The following is a 23,668-nucleotide window of genomic DNA, read 5'->3' as shown; positions in this document are numbered from 1 at the left end:
GCAGGACCGCTATCCAAATCCAGACCCACTGGCTCCAGAATCTCTGTTCTTAAGCATTACACATGTTTAATGTCTTCTGAAACAACCAAATAATAAAGTGAGAAGGGAACCTACAGACGGTCTCTGCCCACAGAATTAGGATTTAATTTTTTTTTTTAATTTTTTTTTTTAACGTTTATTTATTTTTGAGACAGAGAGAGAGCGAGCATGAATGGGGGAGGGTCAGAGAGAGAGGGAGACACAGAATCCGAAACAGGCTCCAGGCTCTGAGCAGTCAGCACAGAGCCCGACGCGGGGCTCGAACTCACGGACCGCGAGATCATGACCTGAGCCGAAGTCGGCCGCTTAACCGACTGAGCCACCCAGGCGCCCCAGAATTAGGATTTTAAATACGATCACTGTGGGCCCCCCTTCTCTGTTCCAGTGAGGAGTGCCCTTTTCTCAAGCCCTCTGGAGCACGGAACATCCTGAGCCCACCTGAAAAGCGAGGAGTCATCTGGCAAACTGGGGAGATTGTTCCAAATACAGTGCTCGCTTACTTAAAGGCGGAACAAAGGTGTGCTGCAGGATAACAGAAGGTTTCTCTACTCCAGAACCTGTCTTCCTCCCAGTTCTATCAATAGAGAGTTACTTAACTTACCGAGATCCTCTTTTGAGATACAGATATCCTCTGGGACAGTTTGATCTATGTCAACTATGTCCTAGCATGCGTTGGTTTTAATTTGACCACCACTCGGCTCAGAAGAGTCTCAACTTTTATTGCACACAATGGAAGGAGAGAAAGAAATGTACAACTAAACTGATTTTCAACACTTCTATCTATTTCCCCCCTCCTCATCTCTGAAAGATTATTCCAGACCCAGCCTCTGAAACCGATCCTGTCCTTATAGAGAGTTTGAGAAATTCGGTCAACATGGCAGCTGGTCCCACTCATGACTTACACCAGGTTTTTTTCTAACCAGGTCCTCATCTTATTTTCTGAGCCTGCATCTCTGCTCAGACAACACTTGGTCTGGTGGTCTGGTTCCTCTGAGACCAAGGCTATGCTCTTCTTTATCCAGTCTTCCCTCCAACTCCAACCCTGGGGCAGCTGGGGGCTTCTGTCAGACTTGCAGAAGCCAGGAACACCTCCTTCCAGTCTCCCCGTGCTGGCTGCAACACCCACCCAACTCTACCGTGTGGCTCCCACCAACTCCAGTCTGTTCGAGTCTTATTCTCCCAGCATCTGACAGTCCCGAAGCGTCTGCCCCTCACTGCCCTTCCAGAACATGTCCGGTTTCTGGGTCCTGCTCCTTCTGCCTCTGGTCAGAGGGCCCCACTGCCCACCAAGCTCTCAGTGCTTGCTTTTATGTTAGAATTACGTGGGGGAGCTTTTCAGATATTTTGGGTTTCGATCGGATTAGTGAAAGCAAACTCTCTAGAGATGGGTCCAGTGTACTGATATTTTCAAAATTTTCCAGATAAGCCTCACATATACCCAGGAATGAGAGTCACTACGCTATATTAATTTCTCACAAATCTCAATGTGCACACATATAACCTGAGGATGTTGTAAAAATGGAGGTGCTGGTTCAGTAGGTATGGGTGGGGCCTGAGTTTTCACATTTCCTACAAAATTCCAAGTGTTGACTTTGATGTTGTCCATGGACTACTCTTTAAGTAGCAAGGCTCCAGACCAGTGGTTCTCAAAGTGTGGTTAAGAATCATTTGGGAAGGTGCCTGGATGGCTCAGTCGGTTGAGTGTCCAACTCTTGATCTCAGGTTGTGATCTCACAGCCATGGGATCGAGCCCCGCATCTGGCTCTCTGCTGAGCATAGAGACTGCTTGGGAATCTCTCTCTCCATCTCTCTCTCTGCCCCTCACCCATGCATGCACATGCACCTGCTCTCTGGTGCACGCTCTCTCTCTCTCAAATAAATATTTTTTTTTTTTTTTTTAGAAAAAAGAATCACTTGGGGACTTGTTAGAGATGCAAAATTCCAGACCTCGCCCCAGACCTACTACTAAATCAGAAACTGGGGATGGGATCCGGCAAAGGCTTTGACAAGCCTTCCAGGTCACTCTGATGCTTGCTACAGTTTGAGCACCACTGGCCTAGATGGCAGTGTGCAACAACGAAAGCCACATATATAATTTAAATTTTTCTAGTTGCCACATTAAAAAAAAACACAATTAAACAGGTAAAATTCATTTTAACAGTTTCCTTAACCTAGGATGTCTGAGGTACTCACAGTTCAATATATAATCAATATAAAACATGAGTTTACATTCTTTTTTTATAGTAAGTCTTCAAAATTCAGTGTGCATTTTGCAATTATACGACATCTCAGTTTTGACTAATCACATGTTAAATGCTCAATAGCCCATGTATCCACCATATTGGACAGCCAAGCTCTAGACTTAGAACAGTGATAATAGTATTAATTTTTATTGAGTGCTGGCTATGTGTCAGGCATTACTCGGTTAAGCATTTTATGTGATTATATAAGCCCTACCACAACCCTGTGGATTGGTAGTATTATCATCCCCATTTTATACACAGGAGGGGTTATGCCAAAGCCGTTATCTGTTGCACCAATATAGGAAGCCCACTCCCATATAAGCGTCCGCAATTGTTTTCAATCACTTTGTGTATAAAAACCAAAATGAAAGAGAGAAAAAAAATATGATAAAATCATGAAGATTAGTACTATGAGAACAGTTGCTAAGACATCAGTCGCTTGTAAAAGTCATGGCGGTGGGGCGAGTAGAAAAGACCCAATATGCTATCTTCTCATTTTTAAAAATGTGCCAAAAGTCCAACTTGTACTCTTCTGTGCCAGCAAATCTGCTGAAAGGTGTTAATCTGCTTGGCTGTTTGGACAGTTGGGATCTCTGGGGAATGGCGGGACCTTGATGAGTCATGACGCAAGACAGGGCTCATCCTGGATGCAAGCAGCTAGCAGGGTCAGAACCTGTCCGCTTAAGAGGAGACTGTGACGTAAAACGACTCTAGTAATAGTTAAACATGAGGCAATGGGCTTCTCTCAGTGTTCGTGTGGAAAGCAGGAGGTTTGGAATTTAACCAAATTCCAATGGCTGCCTTGGTGGTCTTCCTTTTGTTAACTTCCATAGTGTTGCAAAAACAGCCCATTTTCACACGTATTTTTCTTTTCATTATAAACTGTACAGAGGAAAAAGGAAAAACAATTAAAAAGAATTTCTAGGGGCGCCTGGGTGGCTCAGTCGGTTAAGCGTCCAACTTCGGCTCGGGTCATGATCTCTCGGTCCGTGAGTTTGAGCCCCGCGTCGGGCTCTGGGCTGATGGCTCAGAGCCTGGAGCCTGCTTCCGATTCTGTGTCTCCCTCTCTCTCTGCCCCTCCCCCGTTCATGCTCTCTCTCTCTCTCTCTCTCTGTCTCAAAAATAAATAAAAAAAAAAGTCAAAAGAAAATTAAAAAAAAAAAAAAAAAAGAATTTCTATCTGAGGCTCCAATTTGCCGAATTCCCATCTCTTGTTTTGCCAAGTAAAGCACCCTTTTTGAAACTGGCAGGTATTGGTGACATAGTAAAATGTGACCATTTAAAATAAATGAACAGAAAAATACATGATTCTAGACAGATTTTTAAAATTCTGCTATGTATTTTTAAAATAAAATTTTTTTTAATTTGATTAGATATTTCAAACTTAAGTTATAGTTCTTTTTTTTTTCATTTAGATGTCTGTGTAGTTTTTTAATTTTTTTAATGTTTATTTAATTTTGAGAGAGACAGAGCATGAGCAGGGGAGAGGCAGAGAGACAGAGAGAGGCAGAGAGAGAGAGAGGCAGAGAGAGAGAGAGTGAGAGTGAGAGTGAGAGAGAGAGAGAGAGAGAGAGAGAGAATCCGAAGCAGGCTCCATGCTCTGAGTTGTTGGCACAGGGCCTGATGCGGAGCTCGAACTCACAGACCCAGACCTCAAGATCATGACCTGAGCTGAAATCGGACACTTAACCGACTGAGCCCCCAGGCGCCCCATCCGTATAGTTTTATAGTGTAGGGTAGCTGAAGGATTTCACTATTTTATCACAAGACTTGAAATAGCAGTCATGTAACCGTTTTTTTTTTTATGTATCATGCATAATCTTCAGTATTTTCTATCATCAATACCAGTGTCTTTAACTGTAAAGACACAGTTGGATTTGATCTGAGCCTCTAGCAACCCACCTTCATAACATCCGTTATCAAATACATCCGGGTGGTTTTCACACTGGACTAAGGATCAGGGACTCTTCTCCCACCCCTTCTTAGCAGTACTTTCTCCCTGCCTAAGCATTCTCTAGGTTACTCTCTAGCATCTTCCTGCAGTCCCAGTCAAGAGAAATCCCGATCTCCCGTGGCCATGGTTTGAAGTCTCCTCATGTGACCAAGAGATTGTAACAAATGCTCTGTATTCTTTATTCTTGCTGCCTCGGTGTGCTGTGAGCCTTCTGAGGCAAGGACCCTGTTTATTTCACTCACTCTTGTTATTCTCACAATGTATGACACACAGGAGGCTCCCAAGTACCGGCCGCATAAATTGCTGAATGAATGAACAGCACTCCTAGATCTTAATTTATAATTCTAGAAATAAAGTGAAAGCCCCAAGTCTGCTGCTCGTTGTTGGTGACCCAATCCGAATTACTCCTTTGGAAGCACAAGCAAGGGATCCGTGTCTGTCTGCATCATGTCACTGAATGGTCCCCAGTCGCTGCCAACAGATAAGAAATGTCAACAGCTTAACCCAGTAGCTTTCAAAAATAGCACAGTTGACGAAACTGGAAATTTAGGTGCGTGCGAGAAATAAACCATTTGTGTTCAGTCTTAAGAAGGATAGGGTGACAACAGACATTCCTCGGAGAGATCTAAAATATTTTTTAAGACCCCCAGAAGCGAGTAATCAGCAGAAGAAACATCTTCCCTCTCAATAAGGCACAAAGAGGACACCTTCTTTTCAACACATCAGGTAAGTCATTCGGAAAACTTGAGGATTGCGGCACGGCACCGTGTGTCTTTAAGATTTCAGTCAAGTTGTTTCTGCTGTTGTCGTTTTCAACAGTGCTGGCAGTTTTCCTCAAAATGTAAATGAGTATTTGTACAGCGAACCACGTTGTCGTGGGTTTCCTGGTTCGTGCTCCCCCCCCCCCCACCACGTGGGGAAAGGGGGAGGGAGGTGGCGACTCAGGGAAGGCTTTTTCATCCCTTTGCAGACAACTCCGGCTGCTGTTAATGCTGAAAATAGCTCAAATGCTCTCAGAACAGTGGCACCACCCAGCAGCTGGGATTCTTTCCCTCTCTTATTTGCCGTCTCTCTTGCCTTTTTTTCCTTCAGACACTTGGATTGGACTTAATCTTAAACCTCTGGAGTTCAAGACCTTTTAAAAAGGGCTAAATAAACAATCTCTACATGTAAAAGGCCACTGACTCCTACTTCCTCTGTTTAGAGCAACTGTTGAGCCCAGCTGCCTGTAGGTAAGATTTTTTTTTTCCTTCTGGAATTATTTCATTGGTTTCTGATATGTGTCTGACGATCGTCTTTGACATAACTCATTTATAGTGAAGGTATGGGGCGGCTGTGCACGATTTGCAGGTAAATGTGGTGTTCCGGAATACAGCAATGGCATCTGGACATTTCTGTGGCTGTACTTTTAAACTTTGCTCAAAGCTCTCTGTCACGTTGACCTGTGATACATACTGGCCTGTGACTGAGCTACATCAGAACTCCAATTAACCTGACTGCCAGCAGTGAGAGGGTCCAGACATCGTAATTTTGTTGTTTAGACTGTTTACTTATTTTTAACTTTCTAAGGGCATGGAAAAAGAAAAGGAAAAAGCTGCAACCACCTGAGCCAAGAAAATGTCAGTAATTAGTCTTTAAGGAGAATGAGATAGCTCTATTTTATTTTGTTCTTGGATCACTGCTTTGTTCCTTGCTAATGTGGAAGCGGTTTTTTTTTTATGTTTCATTTTTTAAAATTTTTATGTTCCTGCCACAGTTCAGGTGACCTGGTTTTGCAAATGCTTTACCTAGCTGAAGGTCTTTGACTAGCAGGTTTCTGTAACGGGACAGTACAGTATTCTGGAAAGTCTTCTGTGCCTCTCCCCTCGCCCTCCTTATGCTCATGCTTGACATTTTGCAAAGTACTTTGATCTGTGGACTTTAACTTCAAACACAGCAGTTAACTTTGATTGTGGGTATTTACTGTGTTCAGTAAAACGACTTTTTTTTTTCCTCAATGCTTTTATACCATTTCCTTTCAATAATCTATGTGGCTTTGGTTTTCCTTACTGATGATGTCTGAGGTTTTACTTGTATAGGAACTCCCAACTCAAAGGAAAAGACTGTTTTATGGGAAGGTCTTTCACCTCTCACCATACAGACTTTAGGACAACTCTCTGCCCCCCTCTGAGCAGACGTGTGAAAGCAGCAAAGGACAGTGCATACAACCTGATTCTATCAACCCCTCCCTTGAGTTGCCCTGTTGCCTCAAAATTACAATGTGCCTTGGGGCCTAATGTTGCTTTTTCAACATGGACACTGAAATCCTTGGAATTTAGATTCTTGTCTCCAAAGAAGTTTATTTGGTATCTCAGACCACATGGCAAAAGAAAACATGCATTTTAAACACACTGATCTTCTGGGTAACTTTTAAACAATACAAAAAGACAAAAAATTAAAAGAAAGAAATTTTTTAAGAAGGAAAACTAGGGGAAAAAAAACAGAAAGAAAGAAAAACGCTTTGTAGCCAAAAGTCTGCTATGTGAGTGAAACATCTGCTAAATGAGGGATAAGAATTTTTTTTAATGAATTTCTTAGAATTGGCCAAGTGGAACAGTTTCTCGCCATGCAGTAGGCTTTTAAATGTTCTCTTTACTTTGAAGAAAACTCGTGTGTTAATTACATTGCTCTGTTAGCCTTTGCTTCCCTAGCCCAAGCAGAGGGTGTTTCCAAAGTCCTCTGCTAGGTACTGAGCTTGACGTTCCCTGGCACAGGGTCCCCGTGTGTTGTGTTCAGGTTAGGAGTAGAACGAGCCTAATCCTGTCAGGAGACTGCTTCAGTCCCAGCCAAGGAAGTGGCTCCTTACAGCGAACACAGTCTGCTCTCTGTACCCTGCACCTTGCCGGGAAGGAAAGCAAGTGGCCGCAGGACAAGTTTTCAGAGGGCTGTAGCTACAGAGGATGCTATGGGTTAGGAGGTCCCTTTAGGTTAGGAATAGAGGCAAGATAAGCTCTAGAGTTTGAGTTTAGTAGGAAAACCTAGAGATGCGCCCTCTGGTTTTTATTTCCAAAAGTTGGACATTTAATTGCTAGCTTTTTCCTTTCAAATCTGCATTTTAAGGAGTCTCTTCATCATCACATTTCTGCATACAAATTTTAAACCCTCCAGTTACTTTGAGCACGTGCTTCACTGCTTCCTAGGGCCTTTGAGGGTCTAGCATTTTCTCCCCCGGAGTACCAGGAAGCCTTGATTTGGCATTGATGAGCGCAGATATAGGCTGAAGGCAACATAAGTTTAGTGGCAGAATCCAGTGGCACCAAGATGAAGCCATTTGGAAGATGACAGACAGCCATTTCATTCTCCGGCAATTCATTTTTTTCTGTTTTGTTCTTGTTGAGCGGTTTTCTGTTTGTTTGCCTCTTTGCTTCCCTTCACCCCTTAATTTTACTCTGAAACTTGGGATTGTTTGAATGTGAAACTCAAGGTGAAAGCTAGCCAAAGCCACTGAGTTTCACACAGGTTCCACATGAAAGAAGTATTCTACCCAGGCTTGCTCGAAACTTGGCCCGTGTTTTACCAAAAGTTTCATGAATGTCAGTGGGCCTGGACTTGAAACACAATCCCAAACTGGTGACTTCTGGCGACTTTGAGGCTTTATTGTGTGAGTATAGAATCTGTCAAACAAGGACATCCATTATTTTCATATCTTCTACTGTAATTTCACGTGTACACACATTTTCCCCAATAAACTCTCATTTGTTCGGTGATATTTTAAGGCCAGGTTCAATCTTAATATGAATTTTTATAGCTGTGGTATTTAAACATTGGCAAATAGAAGTCTGCATTTCAAATTCCAACGCAGTCTGAACCACAGTGGTGTGAACATGTTGGTGTAATTCAGCTGAAGGAAGGAAGTCCCAGGAGAGTCATGGAATGTCTTTCTTTGCTTAAATATACCTCTGTGCTCATGAGGAACAAACAGTAACATTTTGTCCAGGTCTATCCGCTTGACAGTATGCCTTTTGTTCCCCCTCCAAAGGTGGTGTCAAATATATTGGTGGAAAAATAATAAACTTCCAGATTTTTTTTTTCACCTGCTCAACCGATACACTCCTAGGGAACATTGTAAGCATTGAAAAGTTCAGTACTATTACTTGTAATGTAATGTATACCGAGAATAAAGGAGTACTCAGCAGACTCAATTTCCTTCAGAAAAGCTGGGTGACCTAGAGCTGATGTGTGTATTAACAGTCAGATGGTGCAGGGTTTTGAAGGTGTGTGTGTGTGTGTGTGTGTGTGTGTGTGTGTGTTTATGTGTTCTAAGTAGGGGTAGTGGTGGGTAGAGAGGAAGAGGGGACTTGTGAGCTTTGCTCAGCAAATCTGTCACATCTGAAACAAAAAATAATCAAGCCCAGGATCTGAAAGCATTCCTTTCTTTTGTTGATCACATAAATACGTATTGGCTGAACACTGAATTGGGGGGAAGGGGACATATTATTTTTCTCATTAAAGATACCAAGGATTACATTCTGATCACTAGGATTCCAGAAAGGGTAAATAATCTCTAATAGAAACATGACCAGTTAGGAGACCTACGTAGCTAGAGATGAACTTGCATGAGTCAGTTTCAGAAAGATCTTAATGCTACTATGACCACTAAAGGTGCTAAGACAGCCAGAGAACTCAGATTTGATGATGTCTTTTTATTAGCTGGAGGGTTTCTGAACTCATTTGAGGCATTTTCCTCAAAATAAATTTGTAACCTCACTAAAGATTTAGTTTGACTAAATGTAGTGAGATTTACAGTCATTCGTTTATTATTTTTTATTTACTTATTTATTATAAGATTAAATTGCCATCAAAATACACTTTGAAAATTTTATCATCTTAGTCTTAAAATAGGCTTGTCAAAGATATAGTTTGCATTTTTGCAGGCGATGTACAAAATGACTACCTGATCCCGTACTAAATAAGGCCTTTGCAAAGCTGACAGTAACAAAGGTCTCCTGTGTAAGAGCTACATTATAACACTGACTTATTCATAATGTACTATATCTGATTTTGTTATCCCAAAACTAATACAATAGATGAAAGAAAGATGCACAAATGAAGGTGCTAGAGGAAATAAGAGAAAAAAATTGAGGGCCATTCTACCAGGGGGGTTCTCCCTAAACACATCGTTGCTCCAAGACTCTGATATTTTGAAAACTATCCTCCATAATAATACATAAAGAGGGAAAAGTTAAAAATACCAGGCTGACAAATGCCCATCAACTGATGAACTGATGAATGGATAAAGAAGTGATTGATATGTATTGTGGGGGGGGGGGGAATGTGTATGTGTGTGTGTGTGTATGTGTGTGTGTGTATATATATATATATACATACATATATATATACATTCTTGTTCCATTCACATACATATAATACATTCTAGTTCCATTCACACTGTTGCAAATGGCAAGATTTCATTCTTTTTGGTGGCTGGCTAATATTCCATTATATATGTATGTGTATGTGTATGCACACACATACACACACACACACACACACGCACACACACACACACATAATGGAATATTAGCCAGCCATCAAAAAGAATGAAATCTTGCCATTTGCAACAATGTGAATGGAACTAGAATGTATTATGGTAAGCGAAGTAAGTCAGGGAAAGACAAATGTCATATGATTTAACTCATATGTGGAATTTAAGATACAAAATAGATGAACATAAGGGAAGGGAAAATAAGATAAAAACAGAGAGGGAGGAAAACCATTAAAGACTCTTAGATACAGAGAACAAACTGAGGGTTGCTGGAGGGGGGGGGGGATGAGCTAAATGGGTGATGGGCATTGAGGAGGGCACTTGTGATGAGCACTGGGTGTTATGTGTAAGTGATGAATCACTGGGTTCTACTCCTGAAACCATTATTACAGTATATGTTGACTAACTTGGATTTAAATAAAATTTTTAAAAAGGCTGAAAATAAACTTCAAATTTGTGCATATGCAAATGTTTCTTTAAATCACAAAAAAGACCGTCTTTCAAGAATGACCTCACTAGTCATTTAGGAACGCAAAAATCAGTCACTTAAAAATCTTCTCTTGGGCTTACTTTATTGTCAGAAAAATGGAGTCCACATAGTACTTATCCATTCTCTAAGGGTATATTATTATAGCCCATATTTATAGTATTGCATTATTTTTCTTAAAAAAAATTAGTGTAGGTGATAGTTATCAGTGACAGATACCATGATCAGACCATGATGACACAACAGGGTCCCTGCCCAGATAGGGCCGAAGAGGATTATTTACCCAAACCAGATAAAACAATCATTTCTAGGAAAGTCATCCTTTTATAACTAAATATTTATTTGTTATTTGGGTATTATAAGTTTCTCTGAAATAAGTATTTTAAATAATCCTTTAATAATTATAATACTAATAATTATAATACTATAATACTATAATAATAATAATTATATAAAAAATATAATTTTAGTATTATAATTATTAATTCTCCTATCTATCTATCTATCTATCTATCATCTCCTCTCCTATCTATCTTCTATCTACCTATCTTCTCCTATCTATCCAAGATGGACTGTCAAAAAGTTGTGGGCAGAAACTGTGTCAGGAGATGGTGAGGTCTCCTTACCACTCTCATCCTGGGCTTTATCCTGGGGAATCATGAAGTAGGAGACCCCAGTGACACTCTAAGTCTCTCCTATACCCATTAGGAAGAACAGCCCACTCGGGCCACGGGCTAGAGTTAGGACAGAGGTGGGAGGAAAAGGAGACCCCCTTCCCTCTGTACTTGGGAAGAAGGCCTTCCTAAGTTTCTTGGTTCAACTTTCTTTTCACCTGGCTCTTCTCTTATTTCCCCTTTTCTTCTTCCAGGAGAAACAAAGGTCTTCCCTGCAAATTTTGCCATTTTTGAGTTGTTGGAGGAGGAAAAAAATCCAAGGGAGTTAGCTGTGGGGTCTATGAGATTCACACACACTACAAGGCTAGCCCACGGCCACCTGAGTTAGAAGAACACTGCATGCGTGCCACCGGTAGAGCTGTGTTTAGGTACTGTTGAATAGTTCATACTAGGATAAAAATTAAGTAGATACGAGGGACGCCTTTCAGGTCAAAACAATATCCATTTTTTCAATGTTTATTTATTTATTTTGGAGAGAGGAAAAAAAGCGGGGGAAGATCAGAGGGAGAAGGGAAGAAAGAGAATCCCAAGCTGACTCTGCCTTGTCAGCAGGGAGCCCGACATGGGGCTTGAACTCATGAAGCGTGAGATCATGACCTGAGCCGAAATCAAGTCAGATATTCACAACCGACTGAGCCACCCAGGCACCCCAAAATATCCATTTTTTTAATCAAACTTTTTATTTTAGAACAATTTTAAATTTAGAGAAAAATTGTGAAGATAGGGCCAGAGTCCCCATACACCCCCCACCAACTTTCTGCTACTATTAACCGCTGACATGAATATGGTAACTTTGTTACAATAATGGACAGTACTGATATGTTATTAGCTAAAGTCCATACTTTATTCATACTTCCCTAGTTTATACCTAATGTCCTTCTTCTCTTCCAGGATCCCATCTGGAATATTATGTTATTTCAGTCATGTTTTCTTAGTCGTGTCCTCTTGGCTCTGACGGTTTATTAGCCTTTCCTTGTTTTTGCTGGCCTTGATAGTTTGAGGAGTACTGCTCAGGTATTTTGTAGAATATCTTCCTATTGGAAGTTGTCCAGTTTTTTCTCACGATTAGACTGGGGTTATGGGGTTTTGGAAGGAAGATCACAAAGGTAAGGTGCCATTCTCATCACGTCACATCAAGTGCACATACTATCAGCATGAGGTATCGCTGTTGATGTTGACCTTGATCACCTGGCTGAGGGAGTATCCGTCAGGTTTCTCCACTGTAACATGAATCTTTCCTCCCCTTTCCTTACTGTACTCTTCCAGAGGCAGTCACTTTGAGCAGCACACGCTTAAGAAGTAGAGAGTTATACCCCTCCTCTTGATGGAGTATTTACATAAACTATTTGGAATTCTTCAGGAGAGATTGTCTATTCTCCCCCAATTTATTTAAATTCAATCATTTGTATCAGTATGAGCACATGTATGTATATTTTACACTTTGCATTATAATCCAATACTACTTAAGTAAAGTAGTGGCTCAAACTGCGTTGTGCAAATGGTTCCAGCTGTAGCCATTGGCCTCTCTTTCACTAGGCTCCTTGTGAGGATTTTCCCCCTGGTACTGCAAGATACTTCAGGCTCATTTTATAGATTCCCTGTTCCCAGTCCTAGAATCAGCCATTTCTTCAACGAGCCATGGCTCCTTTTATTTAAAAAATGATACTAGAAACCAAAACCAGAACATCTATTTTAATTTTATTATTGAGAGACAAAGCATGAGCAGGGGAGGGGCAGAGAGAGGGGGAGACACAGAATCTGGAGCAGGTTCCAGGCTCTGAGCCGTCCGCACAGAGCCCAGCATGGGGCTCGAACTCACAAACCACGAGATCATGACCTGAGCCGAAGTGGGACGCCCAACCGACTGAGCCACCCAGGCGCCCCTCTATTTTAATTCTTGAATGTGACATTATCAGTCACTTACTTTTTCACTGGAAAAAAATTTTCTTGTTGTATATGCACTCTCAGTCTGTAGCTGATAATATCTTGGTATGTACGTAAGGATAGCCTTTCTTGATTTTTTTCAGAGTAGCAGGACACATGCTGCCCACCTTTCTGTGATTTCGAAACAAATTTAATTCAATATGACCAAATTTGTTCTTTGTTGTTAGTTTTGGTGGGAGACTGAAAGTCTTAGATGTTGTCTTTAAGTCTTAAATGTACTATTGAAAGGCAGAAATCAGTTGTTTCTTCCTTACATAGATAAGAACATCTGACAGAAGTAGAAACAAGAAAAGGAGACCAGCCGGTGTGGAGCATGAGCCGTCAGGACTGTTCCATACTGCCCTCTTCAACTAGCCTTTGCCCTAGAAACTAAAAGTCTGTCCACAAAATAACTGCACCTGTAATTTAATGTACCATTCAGTATTATCAGAGATAATAGGTTGTATGTTGATTGTTTCACCAAATGCATAGCTATTTCATATTCAATAATTACTTTGATTTTCTTGGTTGTCTATTTAACCTAGGGCGCTATTACTCTTACCATGGGGTTGGTCATGCAGGCATTATGTTCCCCAATGTACACATGAGGACACAGACACCCAGATAAGCTGCCGCATCATCCTTTTTATGTCCCTAGCAAATAGCAAATGGTAGATTGGCTTTCATGTCGAGATTTTTAAAGTGTTCCATTCTACCCAGTTATACAATACAAAGGTATAGAACAGGTTAGAAATAATAGCCAAAGAATAATAAGAAAATGGCTAGCCCAAGCAATGAAGGAGATATTTCTGAATTATAACAAGTTTTAACTTTCTGTACTTCACTGAGAAAAAAAACATAAGCAAACAAAAGCAAATCTGAAGGTTACAAAGAAAGCCATGAATGTGCCACTAGCATAATGACCAAAAGGCTATAACTAGGCTGATAGACACAAGATACAGGCAGGAAAAAGAAATAAGGTTTAGCAACTTGACACGGTTTAAGGAAAATACTGAGTTCTCTTACAGAAGGTCAATTCGGTATTAGGAAGTATAGTATGGAAACATTAATCTCTTGTTCTAAATCTAACTTTTGGCTTGAAAAAAAGAAACTGAATTTAGTTTAATGGAAAACCACACGTCCAGCATGTGTTTTTAAAGCATTGCACTTTGAGGACTTTGACTCGTTGCATATCCTGGTTCCAGTACAACTTTGAATTGGTTTAATTCTAGTGGAGCCATTGCTCTTGACATGCATTCAGCTCAGTGGTACTTCTCTCATTCAATTTTGCAAACCTAAGAAATTTGGTCGGTTTTGAATTTAGCTCCAACTAGAAGTTTTGTGCTTGTTTGAACTGACCATTTAAACATTTTAAAACCATTTTGCAGCACTCAACTTTTAGAACAAATTCTTACTGTTAAAAACACCCAAGAATGTCAAAAAGTTACATACGGGTACCTTATAAGTGGATTTCTTGAACGTACAACCCAATACAGCTAAGAAATATACTTTTGATCTAAGATCAAAAATATTTTCTATTCTACGTTTATCTTGTTTATTCTGAAAGCATTCACTCTTTTAAAAATACTTAATATACTGAGACTAAAGACCATGGTTAAAAGTGGAAAATTATCCAAATGCAAATACGGCTATCTAAACATGCAGTTAGATTAGCAACCCTATCCTGTGGTCCCAGCAGAGCCACGTCGTAGAAGGTATGGCCTGGCATCTGACCGACCTTCACGTGCACATCTGTGAATAGACCAGAACAGTGAGGCTATACTGAAAGATTCAGCAGGACAGTGTTGGTGATAAATAAAGTTTTGTGCTAATTCAAGAGGGGTGTTAAATGTCAAACTAAGAGATCCAGGCCACATTCTCAAGTAGGAAGTGGTCATTATCCTTGACTCTGTGCAGGGCAATAAAAATGCTTACTTTTGGGAGAAGTAAGATAGCTTATAGAGTGTCAGCTCTTAGTCATGGAATTTAAAGAAGAAATCAAATTATTTGCTATAAAAATCATTTTATAATTGGGAATATAAAGTATTTTACATTTCTATTTAATTTATTTAACTAAAATTTTAAATAAACTATAAATTGCTTTTATAATTTGAAATAAAAGTTATTCACATATAATGTAAATTTTAACATGTTAACTTCGTATAACAATGTAAACAACTGTTTATAAATTGTTTACTATAAAAATCAATATTTCTGACATGAAGTTGAATCATTGAAATTTTCCTTTTTATCAAGGAAAATATAATTATCTTCATTCAAGGCAGAATTAAACCAAAGTTAGATATAAACAAGTTTCTAAACTTTATATTGATAACACAGAAGGCCGTAGCTTATGATACAGTTTTCAAAAATAAGAAGAATAAAAAAACTCAGTGAAAAAGTAAATGCAGTAGGAATTAGATGATTTATTATGGAAAGAATAATGAAAGTGTTTTTTGTAAATATATATATTTTTTTTTTTTAAGATGACTACGGATCTTTAACATAAAATACATTTTAGTTTGTGTTTGAGCAACTCTACTTTAAAAATTAATGAATGTATTTCATGTTCCAAAATTTACTTAGAGTTGGCATTCAGGCTTTGTCTCACATGGGGGGATTCATCACATAATAAGCACAGCTTGTGCAAAAACCTGTAAAAACGTGTCTAGAAGCAAAGTGATAATTTCTATGCTAAGCTGAGAAAATTTGATTGCAGTGAGATTTTTCCCTTCCTTAGAACATTTTATCTATGTTGGATACTGAAATTAAACAAAAAGCATTGGGAGTTAAAAGTCATCTGTGTCCACATCAGAATTTTATATATTCACACATATCCTTTTCCTAATCAATATTCTGAATGACTAAATGAGAGCATTTGTGTAAAAACACTTGGCAGAAAACCATTTCGTGTTTCTCAGTGAACATTACTGCCTTATAAATTTAACACTTGACTGTACTTATTAATTTAAGAAGAATGGTCTGCATATAATTAAGAAAGGAAGAAAATTAGGAGTTTACTAGTAAAACCAAATACTGTTTTCAGCGACCACAGATAACTACTCCTACTGCCTTAAGCAATTTATATTTATTGAATGAGGTATTCTCATAAAGATCTTTTTATGCTGCTTCAGTCATGATTTCTGAGAGACTCTTTTTCCCATCATATGTGAATCATACAGGATTTGAGGGGTAAAACCTTACACTCTGACTATGGACCAACCTCAATGCAGGAAAAACTGATGGCACCTAATCTTTCAAGAGAACAATTCATAACCAGACATAGAGAGGAAAGGCTTTCACCTTCAAAAACAAAAACAAAAAAAAACAAACAAAAAAAGGCATCCATCAAAACCCTGTATCAGGAAAGCACACAGAAACATATGGACTGAAAAATATGAAATTCAGACACTGGAGGCGGGGAGGAAGTTTCAATCAGGGAGATGTACAACACGCTTTAACTGAATTCAAATGTCTTCTATTTTAAGATGAATGGTGGGTACGTGGATATTTGTTATATTATTCTCTTTTGAATGCCTGAATAAAGACCTTCATCAAAAAGTCTTTTCCCTCTATTTCCCATGCCTTAAGTTTAAGATGTATTCTGTAAGCAGGATATATTTTAAATATATTGCTCAGTTGCTAACATTGAGAGATAATATTAATTTTTTTTATTTAAACCAGGCCAGATTTTCTGAAAATTTACAAAGAGGAAACTACAACAGATGCCACCATGTTTGGCCTATATTTCTATATTTTTGCCTAGAGTCCAAAACTTCTTCCAATGGTGAATCAGAAAAGAAAATGAATCTAGTTCTTTAGCAGACAAGTATCTACTGTAAACCTACATTCAGGATCATTTTTCCTAATGTATCGTTCCACAAACATTGTTACATACAATTCTTAGAACCTACTAAATGTGTCTGGGGTGCCTTGGTCGCCCAGTCTGTTAAGGGTCTGACTCTTGATCTCGGCTCAGGTCATGATGTCACGGTTCATGAGATCAATCCCAGCATCAGGCTCTGTGCTGACAGTACGGAACGTGATTTGGATTCTCTCTCTCGCTCTCTCTCTGCCTGTCCCCTGCTCACTCTCTCTCTCGCTCTCTCTCTGTTTCTCTCTCTCTCTCTCAAAATAAATAAGTAAACATTAAAAAAAAGAACCTACTACATGTGATCTTTACTCTTTAAACTACTAAATATTTTGTCATTATGCTTTATGAGAATTTGTAATGGGGTTTGGATCTAGCAGGGAGTAAGTAAGTGTATTTTATCTTACATTTTTATCATTGGCTTTGGCTTAAGAGATGGAGAAGAAAGGATTCTTGTTTTAAGATTCTCTATGCAATGAAGGTAGGAAAAGTGATTTGATAACGTACATGCAATCCTCTCAGTTCCCAAGGACCAAAGGTACAGTTAGAGACACATGAGTCCCAAGTTAGCACGATACTGTGCAAAGTGAGTGCTGCCTATGTTTAATACAAAGACTTCACTCTGTAACTTAATACATTTCTTAACATGTAATTTATTTAAAACATTTACATATTACAACTATTCCTTAATTTTTACATTAAGGGGGAAAAAACCCCTAATGACTTTTCATTACCATTTGGCAGGAATCAATATCTAATTTTGAGGATTTTTAAAAATATTTATTTGTTCGTCCATTCATTCATTCATTCATTCATTCATTTTATGCAATCTCTACACCCAATGTGGGCTCGAACTCACAACCCTAAGATCAAGAGCTGCATGTCCTTCTGACCGAGCCAGCCATGCACCCCAATTTTGAGAATTATTATTCTGATTTTTTTCTCTTTGTTTTATAGAGAGAATCATTCCAATATGCTCAATTGGAAAAGCTGGCAGACATTACTGTATTTTTAGAAGTTTTGACAAATGATGGATAGTACTGAATAATTTTTTTTTATTACAAGTAATTTTACATGTAGTCTGAAAACTCAGTACACGCCAAAAATTCATTATTTTAGGAGCATCTGGGTGGCTCAGTCAGTTAAGTGTCCAACTCTTATTTTCGGCTCAGGTCAAGATCTCGCTGTTTTGTGAGTTCAAGACCCATGTCAGGCTCTGCACTGGCAACATGGAGCCTGCTTTGGATTCTCTGTCTCTGTCTCTGTCTCTCTCTCTCTCTGCCCCTCCCCCACTAGTGCTGTCTCTGTCTCTATCAAAATAAAAAAACTTAAAAAAATTCTTTAAAGTTCATTATTTTAAATCATAAAATTCAAAGAAAAAATATTTTCTGTTTCTATCTAGGTAAATGCCATAAAAGTATACATATAAATACTTAAATGGTTAAAAATAAACACATTGAGAGAAACAGTGTTCTAGTAACATAAAGAGTAACTTTGAATTTCCTCATGTCATTGTTACTAAAGGTAGGAAACGAATTATTACTAATACAGAGTTCTATTTGGAAACAAATATGAGAAAAGGACTTTCAGATTACTACCATTAGACAGTGCTGATTCTCTGACCTTCATTAGAATCCCTTCTCCTTTGTCTTTGGTGACACTGAAGGATATTCCTTCGGTCTCTCTGATTACTCCTCAGTTCTCCCACAGGAGCCTCTTTCTTTGTCTGACCTTAAAGATATCCCCTTGGGTTCTGTCCCTCGTGTCCAATTTCCTCTGATTTCACCTGTTTCTTCCTTCATGATAATCCCCAAATCTATGTCTCTACCCCTGATCTCTCTCCTGAGTTCCAGATTCACATTTCTAAGTAACTGGTAAACATCTCATGTAAATTTCTGCAGAGCACCTCAAATTTAATACTTTTAAAACTCATCATCTACCGTCTTCCAATCTGCTCTTTTTCCCCAGGACCGTATTTTAATAACTGTGACACCAAGTTATTCAGAATCAGAATCTTAAACAAGGATTCACATTTTTCTTCATACCAACTGAAGTCACTACTCAGTGATTCTGCCCGCACGCATCTTCCTTGAAGCCAGAGTTATTTTACCAAAATAAACAAGATTTGCATGCAGATTTCCCATCTACCAAACTCCCCTGTCATACAGTAAATACATTCCCTTTGCTTTGTCTTCAGGCTTCAAGCACCAGGAAAGATGGCCATGTCAACCAAAGAAAGCAAATTCCGTACATGGTGTTTAGGCATCAGTAGCCCCGTGTTTTGCCAGATAAAAGGCATAGTTGGCAACTTTTCCAAACTCATTAGTAAGAAAAAGGTGTGGCTTACTGTGCCAGACATGGAACAGAGATCCAATGGCAGTCATGTTACTTATCTCAAAAAATGCTTTTCCTCAAGATTCTCCTTCTGACAGGGTAATGGCAGTGTTCACAAATCACCTGCTTTGTTGCGACTTATTATGTACCGATGTGATGGGTGTAGGCAGATGCTAAATGATCAATGTTTTGCTAAAAAAAATAAATTGGGTATAGTCAGAACACAAAGTTTTAAACCACAAACTCCATATCATCCATGTGGTATAAAAGAAGTCTTTAAGAAAAAAAATTAAATAGAGATTTAAATCTAAAAAAAAAAAAAATGTGCATATAGTAAATAAAGGAAATAGCAAATAGTAAACCTAAATAGAAAATAGTAAAATAAATAAATGACCGAAGCAATATAAAAAGATGTTATGACAATAGTTCACTCAATAAATATGAAATGGTTTAAGGCATTAAAAGTTGTTATCTGTGGTCACTTAACACACTGGCTTTACTAGTAAACTCCTAATTTCCCTCCTTTCATACTTATATGTAAGATCATTCTTTTTAAATATAAGTACAGAAGTGTTAAAAGTATGAAGCTACAATGTTCAGTGAAAATACAAAAACAAGAGATGGAATTATAAGCTGAGAATGGCCCTACTCATTGAGTTATTATGATAATTAAAGTAAATATAACTACATTTGCATAGCATGAGATAAAGGATAAAATTAGAAATATCAGTCTTCTGTGTCATCTAACATTTATAGCATCATTTGTCTTTCCAGCATTTAATCAATAATCATTTGTTGAGAGCCTACTTGGTACTCTGTCCACAGCACAGTGGAGACAGTTATTGGAAGGTAATTGCTGTGGCCGTGTGATTGAAATTGTAATGAGAACTATGAATGAAAAATGTGGGGGGCTATGAGAGCAGAGTCTGCAATTTTGAGAACCAAGGATCAATGACAAAAAGACTCTGGATTTGGAACTTAGTGAAATAATGGGGAAGATGAATTACTTGGGGGTAGGAATCAGAAGAGGTGTTGCGTTATTTCCAGAACGAGAGCCCCTTTTGTTAGCAGCTGAGGAATAAAGAGTATGGGGATGATTCCTCCAAAACCCAATATAGCAGGACCACCGTTAACATCCACTCTCTAGATACAAGTACATTTGTGTGATGGCCTTTGTCTCTTGGAGAAAATATCATTAGAATGATAGCTAGCTGTGCTACCATATACAAACCTCCGTGGATTACAGAGATAGTGTTGTATGCTCCTATTTAAATATCGAATGAGTATGATTTCTGAAATCACCTATGAAAAATGAATGTGACTTTGGAGAAAAACTTCTTTCAGCTTTGAGTAAGGATTTTCAAGATAAACATCCAAGAAAAACCCTAACAGAGGCGTATTGAAACAAAATTTCTCAATGAATAAAGAGCTTACTGATTGCAGCTATGAATTTGAGTATTTTGACATGTGTTCAGGTGTTTGCTTTGAGGCATGTGAGTTAAAAGTGAAAGAAAATGTTTAAAGTTTTCTTTCTCACTTTTAGCTTTATTTCAAAGAAACATGTAATTTCAACATAAAGGATATAGTTCTTCCATCGACTAAAACAAATATGTGTGCATGTAAATGAGGGAATTAAATCTTCTGGTTGGGGTTATATCTGTGCATTTTTATTATGTAACTGAAATAGCATTCATTTAAAAGAAAATATTTTCTGCTTTAATAGTATGGTAACAAACTATTCAGAGTAGGATTGATAATGATTTTTTTCTTCTGCTCCTAACACTTATTCATATTTTTGAAATCAGCAACAAGCTGATTTAAGAATGTCAGTATTGCTCTAGAAAATGCTGTTGAAATCACAAAGTGCATATCTGTATGTTTTTTCAGATTATTCCTTCCTTGTGCTGTGGCACAGTGTATTTTATATAAGTTGAATATTTAATCTTAATTGATTGCTGAAGTTGACTCAGAATACTGATTACAAGTATAGGATTTAGCAAAATGTGATAAACTTTGAAATAATGTAAGAGTAATGTAAAAGGATAAAAGCAATTAATGGAATTATAACTATGGAATCTTACAGATTTATTGTACTGATGAACTATCTGAACTATGACCATCTAACTTTGGGTATTTATCACTAGCAGTAACTCCTAACAGCATTCATTCAAAGCACTGCTAAATCTTATCAAGTTATTCCATTTTCCATATTCTTTAACAATTCATCTATTTCAGAAATTTCTTAGGTCTTCTCTACTTAACTCCTCCAGTATCATGAGATTTTGTGAATTGGAACTATGTTCTCTCTACCCACTGTCATTATATATACCCTGTCATAGTCATGTGGCTCACTCAACCCTTAGAAAAAGACATCCCTTTTCCCATTCAACGCACACACACACCTACACACAAATTTTATTCTGTTTCTCGACAGATCAAATGGAGCACCTTATCCCCATGTATGAAAAGAGTACAACAGAGCCTAATAATGTGTGGTATTGTGAGACCTTTTAAATTTTGACTTCTGGGTAGGAGAACGCACACCTGAGAAAAAAAAGCAATCAACTCTTGGAGGTTGTTAGTTGAAAGGTGCTTTCCTTATATGAGGCAGAAATAGTTTTCACTCCTACTTCATATCTTTGAGCCAGAAACTTATCTTTCGCTCAGGCTTTTGGCATACCACAGGATATGCTTCATATCTAAACTTAGAACACTGACGTCTTCATCACTGTAGAGACAAAACAGTCATTCACTCCCGCAGATACAATCTGAGCACCTTCCAAGAGGAAAGCACTATTTGGGTGGTTTGAACTCACTGTGTGAACTCATGTGTTGAACTCACTATTTGAACTCATCAGTGAACAGCACTGGTAAAAATTCCTGCCCCCAAAGAGCTTACATTACCTTAGGAAGAAACAAACAATAGAAGATAAAGAGGTGAATTATAGAGCAGGTTAAGACAGTAAGAGTGCTTTTAAAATATAGCAAGGTGGGGATTCCTGGGTGGCTCAGTTGGTTGAGTGTCTGACTCTTGATTTCCACTCAGGTGGTGATCCCAGGGTCGTGGGATCAAGCCCCACGTTGTGCCCCAAGTCAAGCTCCGCTTTGGGCTCTGCACTGAGCACAGAGCCTACTTAAGATTCTTTATCTCCGTCCCTCCCCTGCTCACACTCTCTCTAAAAATAATCACAATAAGTTTAACTAATTAGTTAAACTTAATTTAATACAGCAAGGTAAAACTTAAGTGTTCCTTCTTGTTGATGGTTGATTATTCTTTCCATTGATTTAAACTTACACTTCATTTAGATCCCATATGCCCAGTGGCCATGCATCCCAAAGCCACTGGGCCATTTGAATACATAAGCACTACTATTTGAAGAAGTATGTATATTCAAGTCTGTTAACCTAGCACTGTGACAGTAAGTGCTTCCTGCAGATGATTCTGACTCCTGAGATAGATAGATAGATAGATAGATAGATATCCGGATATATATATATGGATTATTTATACATATTTTAACATACATATAAATAATACATGTATTATTTATACATACAGATTATATATATATATATATATATATATATATATATATGGATTATTTCATTGAACTGTATAAAATGGGTATTGATAAATGCATTTACTAGAAAAGAACACTGAAGTGTAACGCGAGAAAAATTATTCTGATTTACTGGCAATTTGTGAATTACTGTTCAGGGCTGGGGTTTTTCTGCACCACTATTCTTACTAACGGTGTGAACAGTTGATGCCTTGATGTCAGCAACACTAGGAACAATAGTCCCTCCCCAGCCCAAAATATATCAAATATAGAAGTCTTTATTCTGGCCATCACCCTCTTTGTTAACAATCTCTCGAAGTTTCCATTTACTACATTCAGTCACATCAGGGGGCCAACCAATTTGTGGAATATATTGCTTGAAAAATAACTCCCATAAGAGTTAATAAGAGAGCTATTATTATGGCATCATTTTTGAACATCTAACCTGTTACCATCCAGGTGTATATTTCGAACTGGAGGGAAAGCAGAGGTTGTAAGGACTTGAAATAGCTGAACTAATTTATATCCTTGTCTCTGTGATATGTTATACAATAGGGAGCAATTCTATACCAAATGGGTGTCTCTCTGCTAGACTGGTGTGCCTCTGTGTCTTGATTATGTTACCTCGAAGGAGTTAATACAGTGGTTCATATTCCAGGGACTGAGAATAACTTAAAATATAATTGTCACGTTGGTACAAAGCAAGTGATGTTAAAGATAAATGCTATTTTCATACCTTGAAATTATTTTATAAAGGCATTAGCTTCTGAAGTCCCCTGAATAGCAAGTTAACAATGAGAAGAAACAAAAACAAAAATCTCTAAATGCGAGAATGTACAGTTAAAGACTAAAATTTGATATGAGGCTTAGGTGTGTGTTTTCCTACCCAAAAATCAAAATTTAAAAGGCAGTGAAGGTATTTTGTCCTACTTTGCCTTCTTCACATACCATGAATTTCTTTTCTCATTTCTGAAGCTAATCATGAAATGACAACATAATCAGATGTTTCTTTTTATAAAGCCATGTTTCTTGAAGGGGCTTAGCACACTCTAAATATCT

The 23,668-nt window shown here is 38.3% G+C and overlaps 1 protein-coding gene across 50 annotated transcripts in view; it reads left to right on the top strand.

Annotated features, from left to right (window-relative positions):
• Window positions 1-23,668, top strand: part of SORBS2 (sorbin and SH3 domain containing 2) — a 347,250-nt gene that overhangs the window by 159,513 nt on the left and 164,069 nt on the right. For 7 of the 50 annotated variants that reach the window (XM_053900849.1, XM_053900848.1, XM_053900890.1 and 4 more), the window contains exon 2: window positions 5,329-5,468. The gene's annotated coding sequence lies outside the window, so the exon portion shown is untranslated. Of the gene's footprint in view, window positions 1-4,674; window positions 4,963-5,328; window positions 5,469-23,668 lie in introns of those variants that run through there. The other 43 variants (XM_053900852.1, XM_053900854.1, XM_053900861.1 and 40 more) reach the window with 24 other exon arrangements.

Source organism: Panthera pardus, unplaced genomic scaffold (assembly GCF_024362965.1).
Source record: "Panthera pardus isolate Hobbes unplaced genomic scaffold, ASM2436296v1 HiC_scaffold_13, whole genome shotgun sequence".
NCBI lineage: Eukaryota > Metazoa > Chordata > Mammalia > Carnivora > Felidae > Panthera > Panthera pardus.
The sequence above is the reverse complement of the archived record's forward strand: the minus strand, read 5'-3'. Positions and strand labels throughout refer to the sequence as shown.